The sequence below is a fragment of the Sus scrofa genome, chromosome 13, assembly GCF_000003025.6.
Source record: "Sus scrofa isolate TJ Tabasco breed Duroc chromosome 13, Sscrofa11.1, whole genome shotgun sequence".
NCBI lineage: Eukaryota > Metazoa > Chordata > Mammalia > Artiodactyla > Suidae > Sus > Sus scrofa.
In genome coordinates this window covers 56883076-56901053 of record NC_010455.5, presented here as the reverse complement: position 1 = coordinate 56901053, position 17978 = coordinate 56883076, and the positions used below count along the sequence as shown (strand labels likewise).

General features: G+C 36.9%; 1 protein-coding gene across 24 annotated transcripts in view; it reads right to left on the bottom strand.

The window, feature by feature from the left end:
* The window catches only part of CHL1 (cell adhesion molecule L1 like), a 229883-nt gene that overhangs the window by 133138 nt on the left and 78767 nt on the right, over positions 1-17978 (bottom strand). The gene's annotated exons all lie outside the window — the stretch shown is intronic.

Genomic DNA, 17978 nt, shown 5'->3' with positions numbered 1-17978 from the left:
GTCAATCAAATTGATACATCACATTAACATAATGAGGAATCAAAACCATATCATCTCAGTAGATACAGAAAAAGCTTGTGATAAAATTCAACATCCACTTCTGATCAAAACTCTCTACAAAGTGGACAAAGAGGGAACCCACCTCAACATAATAAAGGCCATATGGACAAACCTTCAGCTAACATGATACTTAATGGTGAAAGGCTGAAAGCATCTCCTTGAAAATCAGGAACAAGACAAGGATGTCCACTTTTACCCCTTTTATTCAACATAGTTTTTCCAAGTCCTATCCATGACACATTCAAAAAAAAAAAAAAAAAAAAAGAAAGAAAGAAAAGAGAACCAAATCAGAAAAAAATAACTTCAATTGTCACTGTTTGCAGATGACGTAATACTATACATAAAAAATTCTAAAGATACTACCAGATAACTACTAGATTCATCAATGAATCTGGTTAAGTTGCAGGCTACAAAATTAACACTCAGAAATCTCTTGCATTTTTGTACACTAACAATGAAAGATGAGAAAGAGAAATTAAGGAATTAAACAATCCCATTTACCATCACATCAAAAAGAATGAACTACCTAAGAATAAACCTAAGCAGGCAAAGGACTTGTACTCAGGAAACTCTAAGACAGGGATAAAAGTAATAAAACACACATAAACACACAGATGAAAACAGATGGAAAGATATACTGTGTCCTTGGGCTGAAAGAATTACTATTGTCAAGTTGACTAAATACTGAAGGCAATCATCAGATTCATTGCAATACCTATCAAATTACCAATGGCATTTTTCACAGAACTAGAACAAAACTTTTTAAATTTATATAGGAAAATGAGACACCAATATTAAAAAGCTAAAATAGAGTTATCATATGATCCTGCACTCCTACTCCTGGGCATATCCATAGAAAAGCATAATTCAAAAAGACACATGCACCCCAATGTTCATTGCAGCACTATTTACAACAGCCAAGACATGGAAACAACCTAAATATCTATGAACAGATAAATGGATAGAGAAGATGCGGTACATGTATACAATGAAATATTACTCAGCCATAAAAAGAATGAAATAATGCAACAACATAAATGCAACTAGAGATTATTATAGTAAGTGAATTAAGCCAAAGGTAAATATCATGTAATATCACAAGTGGAATCAGGAAAAAGGAGGGTGGTGGGGAAGGATAATGCTAAATGCTACTATACATAAAATAGATTAAGTAACAAGGACCTACTGCATAGCACAAGGAATTATACTCAGTATTTTAAAATAACCTATAAAGGAAGAAAATCTGAAGAATATTTGTGTGTGATATACATATAACTGAATTGCTATGCTGTATACCTAAAACTAGCATAATATTATATATCAACAATATTTCAATTTTTTAAAAATTCATAAAAAGACTAATTATCAACTTGCTTGACAAATTTTATTAGAAAACAATTTAGACACCATCCATGTCAACCTTATAGTCTTTTGGAAAAAACCTACAACATCTCCCATTCTGTTAAAGTACCAACTATAATCACTGTTGCTGAAATTCAAATAAGTATCTCAGCCTACCAGTACCATTCTTTAGAACTGGTTTTCTAAAAAAGTTTTATCTTGATCCTAATTTAGCAAAGATATTCTGTAAGACACATATAGCACCAGTAGGGAACTCTTTATTTATTTCCCTTTTCATCTAGTGGAAATTTGACCTTTGTCTAAAAATAACCATAATCAGCTTTTTTTAGAAAAAACTAAACACTAGACAATGTGAAAAAAAAAAAGGACTCTATTTTCTTTCAATGGTTTTATACTAAGTCCAAAAAAAAAAAAAAAGACACTGCTTACCAAGTAAAGGCATTAATACGTTTTCAAGGGACTTCCAGTGCCTTTTTTCCCCTTTGGCTCAGCATTTCACCTTTACAGTATCTATTAATCAAATCTAAGCAGGCTTTAAATCTGAACTCCCTACTTCAGATTATTTCACAATTGCAGCCCTCTTCTCCCTTTGTCTCTAGTACTGTCTTTCCTGTTTCTCTACTGTTTTAACTCTGTTCTTTGTGCTACTCTTTCAATCATCCCAAACCACCATCCTTTGAGAACACCAGCCATCAATTTCTAAAACCATACAAAAGACTAATGTTTATACTTTCAAGGGGAATTCACTGAATAATAAAGACCATTTAAGAAATGCCAGGAAAAACTGATCATTCCAGAATTCACTCCAGATTGGAGAGAAAAAATGGAAAAGATGACCAAATTCATCCCTGTTATTTATTGTATCTGAATATTAAAACTCACAGAATCTAAAAAACATTTAACTTAAGAAAAAGAAATAAACTATTGAAAATAACTCTCCCCTCTCCCACTATGGCTTAGTGGTAAAGAACCCAACTAGTATCCAAGAGGATATGGGTTTGATCCTGGGCTTCACTCAGTGGGTTAAAGATATGACATGGCTATAAGCTCTGGTGTAGGTTGCAGACCCAGCTCAGATCCTGTGTTTCTGTGGTTGTGGCATAGGCCAGCAGCTGCAACTCCAATTCAACCTCTAGCCTTGGAACTTCCATACGCTCCATGTGTGCACCCCCATCTCCCCCAAAAAAAAGCAAAAAGAAAGAAAAAAGAAAATAATTCCCCCCTCAATTAAAATAAACTTTTTTCCCTCTGATAATAGTAAACCCAACTTGCCTATTTTTTGGCCGCACTCACAGCATGTGGAAGTTCCAGGGGTAGGGACTGAACCCATGCCAAAGCAGTGACCTGAGCCACTAAAGGGACAATGCCAGATCCTTAACCTGCTGAGCCACAAGAGAACTCCCAAAACATGCCTATTGTAGTGAAACTTATAACTTAACATTTGCTTTTCTAAACTGTAGGATTCATCCTAGATCACATGAACTTGAAAAACATTTGGGTTTGTTCCTATTTTACTTAACTTTATGAATGTTTACTTTTAAACCAGTTCAATAGAGCTTTTCACAAATTAACTTTGGCAATATGATCTGGAGGTAGAAATGTACCAGATGTACAAGGCAGGTACAAACTAAAGACATACGTGTTACCAAGCCCTTTCCAGATACTGTTTCTTTAATTGAAGTATACTTACAATGTTTGTTAATTTCTGCTGCATAGCAAAGTGATTCAGTTACATAAATATGTATGAGTATATGTTATATAATATGTATAATAAAAGAATCATGATTCAGTTACATACATTTATACACACACATGCTTTTTTTATATTCTTTTCCATTATGGTTTATCATAGGACATTGACTCTAGCTTTCTGTGCTTTACAGTAGGATCTTGTTGTTTATCCCTTCCATGTATAACTTACATCTGCTAATCCCAACCTCCCACTGTATCTGTCCTGCAGCCCCCTCCCCTTCAACAACCACAAGTCTGTTCTCCTTATACATGCATCTATTTGTTTCATAGATAAGTGAAATATAAAATATGGCACTAATGAACCTAAGTGATATCATATAGTGTTTGTCTTTCTCTATTTGACTTTCTTCACTTAGTATGATAATCTCTAGTTGTACCCATGCTGCTGCAAATGGCATTATTTTATCCTTTTTTGATGCTAAGTAGTATTCCATTGTATATATGTACTACATCTTCTTTATCCATTCATCTGTTGGACATTTAGTTTCATTCCATTTTCTTGGCTATTGTCAATAGTGTTGCTATGAACACGGAAGCCCATGTATCTTTTTGAATTAAAGATTTGTCTGTATATGTGCTCAGGAATACCATTGCTGGATCATATGGTAACTATCTTTAGTATTCTTAGGAACCTCTGTATTCTTTTCTACAGTGGTTGTATCAACTTACATTCTCACCAAAAGTGTAGTAGAGTTCCCTTTTCTCCAAATGCAAAATAAACCTCTTAAGAACTTAAAAGATGCAAAAAGATATTTAAGTCAAGATTAGTATGGTAATTTTATGTTATCTTTTTCACTGAGGAATCACTAGGTCAATTTTTATTTCAAGAAAGTGGAGTCAATGAGGAAATCAAGAAGGAAATTAAAAACTACCTTGAAACAAATGATAATGAAGACACAACCTCTCAAAATCTATGGGATGCTGCGAAAGCAGTGCTCAGAGGGAAATTTAGAGCAATACAGGCCTTTCTCAAAAAAGAAGATCCCAAATGGACAACTTAACCCTCCACCTAAATGAATTAGAAAAAGAAGAACAAAAAAGTCCTAAAGTCAGCAGAAGGAAGGAAATTATAAAGATCAAAGAAGAAATCAATAAAATAGAGACTCAAAAAACAATAGAGAAAATTCATAAAACCAAGAGCTGGTTCTTTGAAAAGGTGAACAAAATTGACAAACCCCTGGCCAGACTCACTAAAGAGAGGAGAGGAAGAACCCAAATAACCAAAATTAGAAATGAAAAAGGAGAAATCACAACGGATACAGCAGAACTACAAAAAACCGTAAGAGAATACTATGAACAACTATATGGCAACAAGTTTGACAATCTGGAAGAAATGGACAATTTTCTAGAATCTTACAGCCTGCCAAAACTGAATCAAGCAGAAACAGACCAACTGAACAGACCGATCACTAGAAATGAAATTGAAGAGGTCATAAAATCACTCCCTACAAATAAAAGTCCAGGACCAGATGGCTTCACAGGTGAATTCTATCAAACATATAAAGAGGAATTGGTGCCCATCCTCCTTAAACTCTTTCAAAAGGTGGAAGAAGAAGGAATACTCCCAAAGCCATTCTATGATGCCACCATCAGCCTCATTCCAAAACCAGACAGAGATACCACCAAAAAAGAAAACTTTCGCTCAATATCATTGATGAATATAGATGCAAAAATTCTCAACAAAATCTTAGCCAACCGAATCCAACAACATACCAAAAAATTTATACACCATGACCAGGTTGGGTTCATCCCAGGTTCACAAGGATGGTTCAACATACGCAAATCAATCAGCATCATACACCACATTAACAAAAAAAAAGTCAAAAATCATATGATCATCTCAATAGACGCAGAAAAAGCATTTGACAAAGTCCAACATCCATTCATGATCAAGACCCTCGCCAAAGTGGGTATAGAGGGAACATTCCTGAATATAATCAAAGCCATTTATGATAAACCCACAGCAAATATAATCCTCAATGGGGAAAAACTGAAAGCCTTCTCACTCAAATCTGGAACAAGACAGGGATGCCCACTCTTACCACTGCTCTTCAACATCGTTTTGGAAGTCTTAGCCACAGCAATTAGACAAACAAAAGAAATAAAAGGCATCCATATAGGAAGAGAAGAGATAAAACTATCACTGTATGCAGATGACATGATACCATACCTAGAAAACCCTAAGGACTCAACCCCAAAACTCCTTGAACTGATTAATACATTCAGCAAAGTAGCAGGATATAAGATTAACATTCAGAAGTCAGTTGCATTTCTGTATACCAGCAATGAAACATTAGAAAAGGAATACAAAAATACGATACCTTTTAAAATTGCACCTCACAAAATCAAATACCTCGGAATACACCTGACCAAGGAGGTAAAGGACCTATATGCCGAGAACTATAAAACTTTAATCAAAGAAATCAAAGACGATGTAAAGAAATGGAAAGATATTCCATGTTCCTGGATTGGAAAAAATCAATATTGTGAAAATGGCCATCCTACCCCAAGCAATCTACAGATTCAATGCAATCCCTATCAAATTACCCATGACATTTGTCACAGAACTAGACAGACAATCCAAACATTTATATGGAACCACAAAAGACCCAGAATCGCCAAAGCAATCCTGAGAAACAAAAACCAAGCAGGAGGCATCACTCTCCCAGACTTCAAGAAATACTACAAAGCCACAGTCATCAAAACAGTGTGGTACTGGTATCAAAACAGACAGACAGACCAATGGAACAGAATAGAGAATCTGGAAATAAACCCTGACACCTATGGTCAACTAATCTTTAACAAGGGAGGCAAGAACATAAAATGGGAAAAGGAAAGTCTATTCAGCAAGCATTGCTGGGAAACCTGGACAGCTACATGCAAAGCAATGAAACTAGAACACACCCTCACACCATGCATAAAAATAAACTCCAAATGGCTGAAAGACTTAAATATATGACAGGACACCATCAAACTCCTAGAAGAAAACATAGGCAAAACACTCTCTGACATCAACATTATGAATATTTTCTCAGGTCAGTCCCCCAAAGCAATAGAAATTAGAGCAAAAATAAACCCATGGGACGTCATCAAAGGGACAAGCTTTGGCACAGCAAAGGAAACCCAAAAGAAAACAAAAAGACAACTTACAAAATGGGAAAAAACAGTTTCAAATGATGCAACTGACAAGGGCTTAATCTCTAGAATATATAAACAATTTATACAACCCAACAGCAAAAAAGCCAATCAATCAATGGAAAAATGGGCAAAAGACCTGAATAGACATTTCTCCAAAGAAGATATACAGATGGCCAACAAACACATGAAAAAATGCTCAACATTGCTGATTATAAGAGAAATGCAAATCAAAACTACCATGAGATATCACCTCACACCAGTCAGAATGGCCATCATTAATAAATCCACAAATAACAAGTGCTGGAGGGGCTGTGGAGCAAAGGGAACCCTCCTGCACTGCTGGTGGGAATGTCAACTGGTACAGCCACTATGGAGAACAGTTTGGAGATACCTTAGAAATCTATACATAGAACTTCCATATGACCCCGCAGTCCCACTCTTGGGCATATACCCAGACAAAACTCTACTTAAAAGAGACACGTGCACCCACATGTTCATTGCAGCACTATTCACAATAGCCAGGACATGGAAACAACCTAAATGTCCATCGACAGATGATTGGATTCGGAAGAGGTGGTATATATACACAATGGAATACTACTCAGCCATAAAAAAAGAATGACATAATGCCATTTGCAGCAACATGGATGGAACTAGAGAATCTCATCCTGAGTGAAATGAGTCAGAAAGACAAAGACAAATACCATATGATATCACTTATAACTGGAATCTAATATCCAGCACAAATGAACATCTCCTCAGAAAAGAAAATCATGGACTTGGAGAAGAGACTTGTGGCTGCCTGATGGGAGGGGGAGGCAGTGGGAGGGATCGGTAGCTTGGGCTTATCAGACACAACTTAGAATAGATTTACAAGGAGATCCTGCTGAATAGCATTGAGAACTATGTCTAGATACTCATGTTGCAACAGAAGAAAGGGTGGGGGAAAAACTGTAATTGTAATGTATACATGTAAGGATAACCTGACCCCCTTGCTGTACAGTGGGAAAATAAAAAAAATTATAAAAAAAAAAAGAAAGTGGAAATCCACAGATAAGTAGCTGGATATTTTCTTCTCTGGTCTTATCCTTAAAAGTAACTGAAAATTTCTAAAGGCTAAATCTCATTAATCTATTTTTTTTCTATAGATACCTGTCATAATGCCATAATGCTGAATGTTATTCTATAGGTCCATTTTATGCATATTCCCATAAGAATCCTAAGATTTGGTCTTGAGAAATTTACAAAGATATCAGAGCAATCCCACGTTGCTTGAAACCATTTAAAAGGGCAACTCTTATCTTGAATCCAAGCTTCCTAGCTTTTTCTTTCAGTTTGAAAATAACATCCTTTCTCACCTTATTCCCATCCTTAATAGAGTTCAGATACTACAACATTGCTTCCTAAGATTTGCAGACTGCCACTCTTTACATCATAAAACACCACATTTATTGAATAACTGTGTGTGTACTTCTGCAAGGAAATGGTTTGTTCCTTGAGTCCGGTATCCAAAATCCACCATTATTCTTCTTGAAGTGACAGTAAATTGCTTTTGAATGCAGCTTCTACTCATCCTTTTTATGGATATTGTTAAAAAGCAGCAAATCAAAGAGGAAAACAGGTTAATTTTATGCCAATCATGAAACTTAGTGACAGGTGTTGCCATATGTTGCGACAAGATCTCTTGGCCATGGGTCATCGCTTTGAAAGGAACTAACGAATGGCTTGCAGTGCTGTGAGACACAGAAAGGCCCCTCTGGGATCTCCTGCAAAGATTTCATGACGGGTATGAAATTAACTCATGGCACCACGGTATTTTCCAAACACGACAGCTCCCAGATCAGCTCCCACTTAGCACACTGGGGATTGTGGGGGGAACTTCAACATCTAGTAAGTAATTTCAATGGAATCTCCCATAGGCCCTAAGAAAAACTGTCCCCAGAGATAATGTCTAAAAAGGTTAAAATCATAGAAGGTAGTGGTCAAATATATTCAGTTAAGCAAAGTAACTGTTTTGGACAGTCTTATAATTTTAATTTGCTTCCTGGGTTAATTTCCACAGAGAAGATGAACAAAGTATTCAGTATTATAAATTTTGAAGAGCTCTTTATTTCTTCCTTGAATTAGAACAAGAGTTTCAGTCATGAGTTGAGGAAGTACTGAAGCAACCACGTTTCCTCCCAACACACACACACACACACACACACACTCACTCACATTCATATCTCTGCCACATGAGATAAAACACAAATGCCTACACTGGAAGTAACTTTTATAATTATGTTACAGGCACAGATGTAAAATCTCTCTAAACTGTAGCAATAAAACTTCATTATAGAAAAGATGTTGAAACAAAACATTTGCATTATATAATAAGCCAATGTGTCACTTTATTGACTTCTGAGTCAATTCTCTTTCATACATCAATTACAAATAGCATGTCAAAGATAATAGGAGGAAATGGGCAAATAGAGAATAAGAAGAGTAAGCAAATTTATCATTTAGAAATAAAGCTACCTAAATAAGTTACTTATTCCCTTCAAATTATTAGTATAAAAACAACTTAAGTTCTGAATGGCACTTTTTTGCCTAATTTTCACAGTATATGGTAAGAGAAATAAACCATAGGCTCAGTGACTGCAGTCTGAGGTGCAAGCAATTTTCAGTCCTGAAAAGGATAAAACTAAAATATGGGTATGAATGCAGTAGAGGATGAGAAATTATACAGGACTCAATACTGCTATGTTCAACCAACAGACCAATTAAGTGTGTTGATGTTATGTGTGTATATACATACAGAGACCATTAAATAATGGTCTCTCCTGGTCTCACAATCTGGGCACTAGATACTAATTCTTGGTTCTTTATTTTACTTTTTTTTTTTTTTTCCGGCTGCACTCAATGGCCTGTGAAAGTTTCCAAGCCAGGGACCAAACCTGCACCACAGGTATAATTAAAGCCACAGCAATGACAACACCAGATGCTTAACCCACTGAACCACAAGGGAATTCCCAAAACAATTTTGTTTTGTTTTGTTTTTGTTTTTTGTCTTTCTGCCTTTTCTAGGGCCGCTTCCGCAGCATATGGAGGTTCCCAGGCTAGGGGTCCAATTGGAGTTGTAGCCGACGGCCTACGCCAGAGCCATAGCAATGCGGCATCCAAGCCGCCTCTGCAACCTACACCACAGCTCAGGGCAACACCGGATCCTTAACCCACTGAGCAAGGCCAGGGATCAAACCCGCAACCTCATCGTTCCTAGTCAGATTCGTTAACCACTGCGCCACGACAGGAACTCCCCCAAAAAAATTTTTTAAAGAACAGTATAGACCAATGATTAAGACTTTTGAGTCCAGTAGGACTTCAACTCCAACTCCTCTGATTACTACTTTTTAAAACATGAATTACTTTCTTAAACTTTCACATTCACAGGTTTTTTTTTTTTTTTCATCTGTTGAAAGGGAATAATAGTGTTTTCAAGATTAAATGAGATAAAACATAAAATCCTTAGAAAATTGCTTAGCACATGATATATATTCAATTGATAGCGTTTTTGAATTACTACTACTAATGTTTAAACTTTACACAAGCATCTTTTACATAAGTTTATCTCTACACAAGTGTTCTTTTCAGACTAAGGACAATTCAATAATAACCCCTTTTCAATTTCAGGAAATAAAGATTTCTCATTATAAAATAGTAAGCTTATCAAATTCCCCATTCAACATTCTTATGAATACATAAAAAAATTAGGCTACCAGAAAAAGGCACACACCTTGCCCCTAGGTGTCCACTGTTCCCTGTCTGACAATGTAAACTGTCTGCCAGCTCTTCATAGGAAAACGTGAAAATCTTTCACTGAGGTTGACAAAATTGTGCCATTCTACATAATAACTAAAATAATTCTTAAGGTATGTTTTTTCTGATAGACCCTGGACCTACTCTTGCCATCAGTACATATCAAAAAAAAAAAAAAAACTCAAAGTCATCTGTGGACGTTAAAAGCATCCACAAATAACTACAAAGCAAGTAGGATATTTGTCTCCATTGTGCAATGATGGATTTATTTCCTCAACCTGACGATAGAAATTTGATCAATGAGTAAGTTTTAAAAATAAATTATTTTAAGATAGCAAAATGCATACATAGCATATTAGTATGACAGTAGCTAATGAGTTATGCAGTGAGTAAGAGACAGGCCCAGCCTTACCACTTAAGAGCTCTGTGAACTTGGACAATCACTGATCCCACTGCGCCTTCCCTTAAACTAAAGGGCAGTTTCTTCATTAGCAAATGGGCAGAATAATCCCAACCAGCACATACTGTGTGCACAGTGCCAGGCCAGGCACTGAAGATACAGTGCTGAGTAGGAACAGACTGAAGTCCATGCTAACAGGATGTATGTCTAAATTGCTTAGAAAAGGAAGACATTGCATCTTGTCTCATGAAAATGCTGAGGTTAAGTTCTATGATCCACCTAGAATAAATGAAGGTGCTACAAGGATTATGGTGGTTTAGATAGAAAACATGAGAAATTCAATAAAATATCAATATTTCTTGCATATTAGCAATTCGGTAAATCCCCATATAAATGAAAGGAACATGGGACAAAATACACATTGAAGCAAAATAGACGTGTACTTCCTACACAGGGGGAAGAAAATGTTTATTACAGATGCCTTAGATGCTCCTGAAAATGGTCAAAAAATATTTTATTTAAAATTTGAAAACCATGGTAAGGGTATTTAAAAGCAAACAATGCTTACAATGAAAGGGAGCTATTGGTAGCATGTGTGTTCAGCCAAACTACCTTACAGAAAAATAAATAAATAAATAAACCAAACAATGACTGCACCAGAGAGTTCAATAGCAGTATCTGGGTTTAGAAGGTTAAGGGTTAGTAAACTTGGAAATCAGTTATTTCCACATTTAACTTATTTGCATAGAAAGCTATTGATTCTGCTTATCTCAGGATAGCATTAGTTGGCTTAAGAGCTGTGAATGTTGAATTTGAGCATGGTTTAACCCAGGCAAAGATACTTATATTGGAATAGTAGTATGTCTGAATAATACCCAAAATGTGTCTGTATGAGTGCATGATGTTTTGCAGTCATCAGAAATTCCATGTGATACAGTATTCTGTCCAGATTTATTCTTTCCAAAATGGTAAGGAGTTCCTGTTGTGGCTCAGCAGAAATGAACATGACTAGTATCCATGAGGATGCAGGTTCAGTCCCTGGCCTTGCTTGTTGAGTGGGTTAACAATCCAGCATTGCTACAAGATCCTACATTGCTATGGCTGTGGCATAAGCCGGCAGCTGTAGCTCTGATATGACCCCTAACCTGGGAACTTCCATACGCTGCAGGTGTGGCCTTAAAAAGAAAGAAAAAAAAAGGGGGTAGCCATTAGCCACAGCAGCCATTTATGTTCACATTAACTAAGATGAAATAGAGTTAATAATTTAGTTTCTCAGTCACACTAGTCCATTTCAAGCACTCGATAGCCACATGTGGCAAGAGGCTACCATATTTATTGAATCAGGCAGACAAAGAACATCTCTACCATTGAAGAAAGTTCTATTGAACAGATCTGATGTGGACACTCACTCATTTATTCTCATTCATAATTCATTCTTATTCATCTTGGTTTTTCACACCAAAAATATTTATTAGGTACTGACCATGTAGCACACACAGGGCTAAGCCATGGGAAAAAATGGTTAGCAAATATAGATGTTCTTCCAATTGCCATGGAGCTTACATTCATATGGGGTTAATAGACATTAACTATATAATCACACAAAGATAAAACTGAAAATATGATAAATGCAAAGATGGAGAGGCAAGGTGTACTAGTTTGAAAGAGGAGATTAAACTACCCAGGTAAGATGAATCTGATGAAGTGACCAGTGACTTGAGCTAAGGGAGGCCATGCATGCAGGAGCTAGCTGGGCAAAGAAGGAAGAGAGTGTGGTGAACACAGATAGGTGAGCACATGTAAAGGCTCTGTGGTCAAGACAGCCTGGAGGAAATGCAGAGTGAATGTGAATTAGTGTAGAGAGTTGGGATGTGGATGGGAGTTAGTGTAGAGAGGTGGGATGTGTTCAGAGTTGAGCCTGCAAGTTACTTAGGTTGGTATTCTTGAAGCTTTGTAAACCATTTTGTAAACCAAGCTTCTTTTTACCCAAGACAATCAAAAGTTAAGGAACAGAAAGTAATTTAAAGCAAAAAGATGGTATGACCAAGTTTCTATTTCAGAAAGAATCTCTGGGTGGAGTATGAGGGACTACCATATGCGCAAAAATAGATGAGAACAGTTAGGAAACACATCCGTGCCCTATTACCATCCTGCCACCTGCCACCTCCTGTTTAAACATAGACAAATTCTCTTTTAAAACAAGAAGCATTCATATTCATAAGGCTAAAATTTTTGAAAGAAGATATGATAATAGAAAACATGAATCTAGCATCTGACATCTATCTGATCATCTCCTAACACGTGTGACTGCATTCATCCACAGGAGAGGGAAGAGAGAGGAAATAATGTGAATATGCTGAATTTAGCTCCTACTCGTATGGATGAGGCTTAATGCCAAAACAATTAAGGTCTAGAGAGGACCCATCTCCTGAACAAGATTGAAATGAGATGAAAGGGGCTAAGGAGAAAAAGTTTAGAAGTGATAATTGTCTCAAAGGAATTAAAGAACTTTAATACTTATGTTAAAAAGGCGGCCAAATTAAAACAATGATTGAGGTTTTTGGATGAGGAACTCTCCCTTGGCAAACCGACCACTGTCAGAGACTGCAATCATGTGGTCACAGGAGGGGCAAACTCTCTTTGGTCATGAGAAAGCCACAAAGCATATTCTAGCTAATATACTCTCAGCAATACCAGAAAGACTGAAAAATGCACAGAACTTCCATGAAGTGCTTGATTTACCAAGACCACCTCATTGTTCTTAGAATGCCGTGTCAAGCTCTGTCTTTCCTGGGTTCTTTACAACTGCTGTTCCATTCATTCCAATGGCTCCTTCCCACATATTCACACAACTAATCTCTGATCTAAAGTCATGCCTTCAGAGAGGCATTGCTTAGCCATGTTGTTTAAAAGTGGCCCATGTCCCCATTTCTACTTTCCTGAATAGGAAGTATTACCACCTGACACTTGATCATCTCTTCATTGGTTTGGCTGTTTGTTAGTGCCATAGATTAGACTGTAACTCCCATAATGGCAGACATTTGTCTTATTCATCCTTGTATCCCCAGTACTGAATGCCTGGCAATTACATGAGTTCAGTAACTATTTGGTGAACGAATGAGTAAATGAATCAAGTTGGAAATAGGAATCCAAGAGTCAGTCACCTTTGGGAGCATCTTTGGAATGTGTATCACAAAATGTGCTGATTGCTGCCTTAGTCTTCTCCACAACGTTAACAGATCCAGAGCACTTCTAGTCATAAGACCAAAAGTCTTGCTTTAGGCTTCTTCCAATATAAAGTGTCAGGGCTGAAGTTCCCTTCATGGCTCAGCAGTAACAATCCTGACTAGTATCCAAGAGGATGCAGGTTTGATCCCTGGCCTCCCTCAGGGGGTTAAGGATCTGGCATTGCCATGAGCTGCAGTGTACATTACAGACGTGGCTCAGATAAGGTGTTGCTGTGGCTGTGGTGTAGGCTGGCAGCTGCAGCTCTAATTGGATGCCTAGCCTGTCAACTTCTATATGCCATAGTGCAGCCCAAAAAATACAAAAAGTTAAAAAAAATTAAGTGTCATGGCTAATGCACTAACTTACCACATAAGCTACCTGAGGACCTGATCTATGTTTTATTCATCTTCCTATGTCCACAGAGCCAAAAGGCAGTATCTCGTAATCAAAGAAGCTTATGTTCTTGAAAAGGCAAAGAAGACTTGAAATTTATGCATTAAAATTATCTACTACTAAACTTAAGATTGGGAGAAAGACCATTAAATCCATTGAGAAACAGCAAAGAACAAAATCAACTACAATTTTAAAAAATAAGAAAGCACAACATTGTAAATCAACCATACCTTAAAAAAAAGAAATGAAATGACAAAGAACAGTGTATAGATTGGAATAAAAAACAAAGTTATGAATTGGACACAAGTCTATAACTACCCGTTAAGACTTGGAAAGGTATGGAGACTTGCAAATTTCACCAAGAACAAGTTAAGCAGAGAGGCAAAACAACTACAGCAACAATCAGAAATATATCCTGAGGTTTTGAAAAGAATAAATCTCCCCCCCCCAATATTTTTGGCATTGCTACATGTTTTTATTGATGTTGTGTCTGCACCATGCAGAAGTTACCAGGCCAGGGATCAAACCCATGCTATAGCTATAACCAGAGCCATAGCAGTGACAATGCTGGATCCCTGACCCACTGAGCAACGAGGGAACTCGAAGCATGTTTTAAACAAAAGAATCAATATTATTGTAAAGTTAAAAAACAGTGGAAATTAAAAAAAAAATAAGTGTAAGAATTCCATGTATTCAAGGCAACTGTAAAATTAATTTTATGTATGTTATTTAGAAATATAAAACTTTCATGTACCCAATTCCGTTGAAATCCTGCTACACTGCAGAAAATGTCTAGCATATGACTTCACAGTCAGCACTTTACAGAAGTGTTTTATCGCAATGTGATTTTTAATAGTTAGAGATATGACTACCGAATAGAAATGTCACAAAAACATGATCTCCACTTAACATGAAAGACGATTTTTCATCAGAGTGCTTGGAACACAATGCACATATTAAAAGGAAGAGGCACAGTGCTTCCACAACACACAATACTCTTAGCACATTCATCAATGTTCACTTTGATTTCCCTTTCCTTTCTCCATTGCTCCTCTGAATCTATTTGTCAGATAACGTTATCACATATTTCCTGATTTCCAGGGCTCAGCATGAAAATATCAGCCTCTGCAGCTCTGCATCCCTGGCTTTCTAGCTATGCCGATGTGCATTCAAATTTTTAAAATTTTGACAGTTTCTACACCCTCACAAATTCCCTTCATTTCATCTCATGAGAATTTCTACTTGGTAAATATATCAAGTGCACTTCTGTAATCTGTCAACCTCTCTGCTTGTGACTGGCTAGAAATAATCAGTGGGCACAAGGGGTCTAAATTCAGGGAAAATAAAGTAGGAGGCCTCACAGAGTTCTCTAATCCAGCTGTGACTGGTTTATCAATGATTCTCAAACTCGGTTCGAACATTAGCATGAAATGAATTCACTTTTTTTTTTTTCTTCAAACACTGCTTTCAGCACTATTTTGCCAGATTCTCCTTTCCCATCACTCTGTGATATCTTATTCTGTAAGCCTCAAGTCATGCTTTATCACTAAAACTCAGACTGATTCAGAATGCTCCCTCCTTTGCCATTTCTGGCCACAATTATGCTGGAAGGACCTGGGAGGAGGAGACCAATGTGGTTTCTTTTATCTCTCCTCTCTCTCAAGCATCTGTGAATGAGAGCTGACTCTTCTAGCCTGGACCTTTGGTTGTGTGGGCTCCTGCTGAGGCCCTAGCTTCCCCCGTAACTGCATGTCCCAGAGCCTCTTGCTGCTGGTATCAGTGGGCTCTTGGCAGCCCCCTAGGTGAGGTACCAGCAAGACAGCTGGAGCCCAGCTACTTAACACCAAGTTCTCTTTGATAGATGGGGCATTTCAGGCAGCCCTGCTGGGCCCAAAGGTGAAAGCAGGAGCTGCTCACTGGCCCACCCTACCCTCTCTCCTTTGTTTTCTCCTGCTCTGCTCACAGTGACACAGGAACACATCAGGAGAGATCATCACTGATTCAGTTAACAGGGAAAAAACCGCCAATCTCCCGTCTTTCAAATACATCAGTCTACACAAATGGAATGTTTAAGTGAACCCCTTCACTTAGCTTTGTAAAGGGACAAGTGCTACAGAGACAGGTGCCTCTTATCACCAACAGGTGCTCTTGTACTGTGGCTAAAACATTTCAAAGAGCCATGCTCACCTTCCTGCCCCCAAATATTCAGGTGCAAAAACTAGTCCACTGAGGTAACAGTTGGGGAAATCTGGTTTCTTTCAACCCTTGGGGAACCCCTGAGTGGTTTATTAGGTTAATCTCTGTCTTCAGCTATGAGTTGGAATTACCCATTTGGGAGCAACAAGGATAAAAATACAAAGTCCCACTCAATGTCCTTTTAACACTTATTACTAGAGAAGCCTAATTTTAGCTAATATTTTGGCCACCACCTGAATCAGTTCTTTGTCTTTCTATGTTCCAGAACATTACAAGAGAAGCAGAGTGAATCGTTTCCTAAAACTAAGTCCCAATAATGGATAGGGGATCTAAATCCAAATCCGCCTAATTCCCAAGATTGTTTTTTGTTTTCTGTGTTAAGCAAAAGTAACATTTACAGATGGCTCTGAATACGTAATTATTGAATTTTGCAACATATACTTATGACATGTATAATCATCTTTAGTGAAGGGGAAGGAACCTGTATAAACAATTCCATCCATTATGAAAGTTAATACAATGTAACTACTGACAGCACAAACCAGTCCTCTTTTAATGTACTCTCCATGCCAGCCACTGCTACAACTTCCAGAAAATCTTATACTTTATTATTCCAAATTAGTATTAGACTCACTGTTGTAAATAAAATATAGCACAGAAGCTTGTGAAATTTAGTGAAAATCTATGTGCAAGGACTTAAATCTATTGAGCATGTGTCGGGGCAAAACATTTAGAGTAAGAATAAACAGAAAACATGACAAAAAAAAACAAATATGAATTGAATAAACTACCAGCTCTGACAGAAAACAAACTCAATCCCACCCCATAGGAAAAAAAAAACAAAAAACACCGTTTTAAAACTGGCCGTCAACAGCAGAGCTGATCAAACTCAAATTTGCATGACAGTATCGATGCAAATGCACTTCTGTGGTAATCATTGGAACTTCTCCTTAAGGAAATGTGCTCAATTTGCTTTTAATTGTTTCTTGGAATTAGTTTACATTTTAAACCTATTTTCTTAACAAAAAGTATCTCTTAAATCATAGGGAGGATATTTGCTGAGAAAAAGTTTCATTACATTTAGAATTTTTTTTGGCTTTATACAAACACTTAATGGAGAAAATCAACATGCATCTGGCCTTGTCTTTGAGATACCCAGAAGAATTTGATTAAGTATTAATGCTGAATTAGTGAAGATCATGAAATATAAAGTGTAAGGTAATTTTAGATTCTCAAAAGAGAAAATTTTACCAATAGAATGCATTTAATTTTAATTTTCTTCAGGCAATACAAACTTTTAAATTATCTTAATATTAAGGTAATAGCCACTAGAAACTTCTCAATAAAAAAAAAAAAATTCTTAGGAAGTTGAATGCAATTTTAAGGAGAACTGAAATATGAAGGATAATAGTAACTGAAATATGAAGATAAAATAGAGGAAAATGAGTAATCCCAGCCTGCCCCAAGGCCTAAACCACCTCATTGTGGTTAATTTGGATTTTATGCAAAGGAAGTTGCCACCAGGGCAAGGAAATAGTCTCATTATATTTGGAGCCAGGAGTCACAAGCGAAATGATAGAAGAAAAAACTTCTTTTTAAGCATAATTTTAAAAAGAGACCTTGCTGCCAAGTTAAACTTGCCTTAACGAAAATG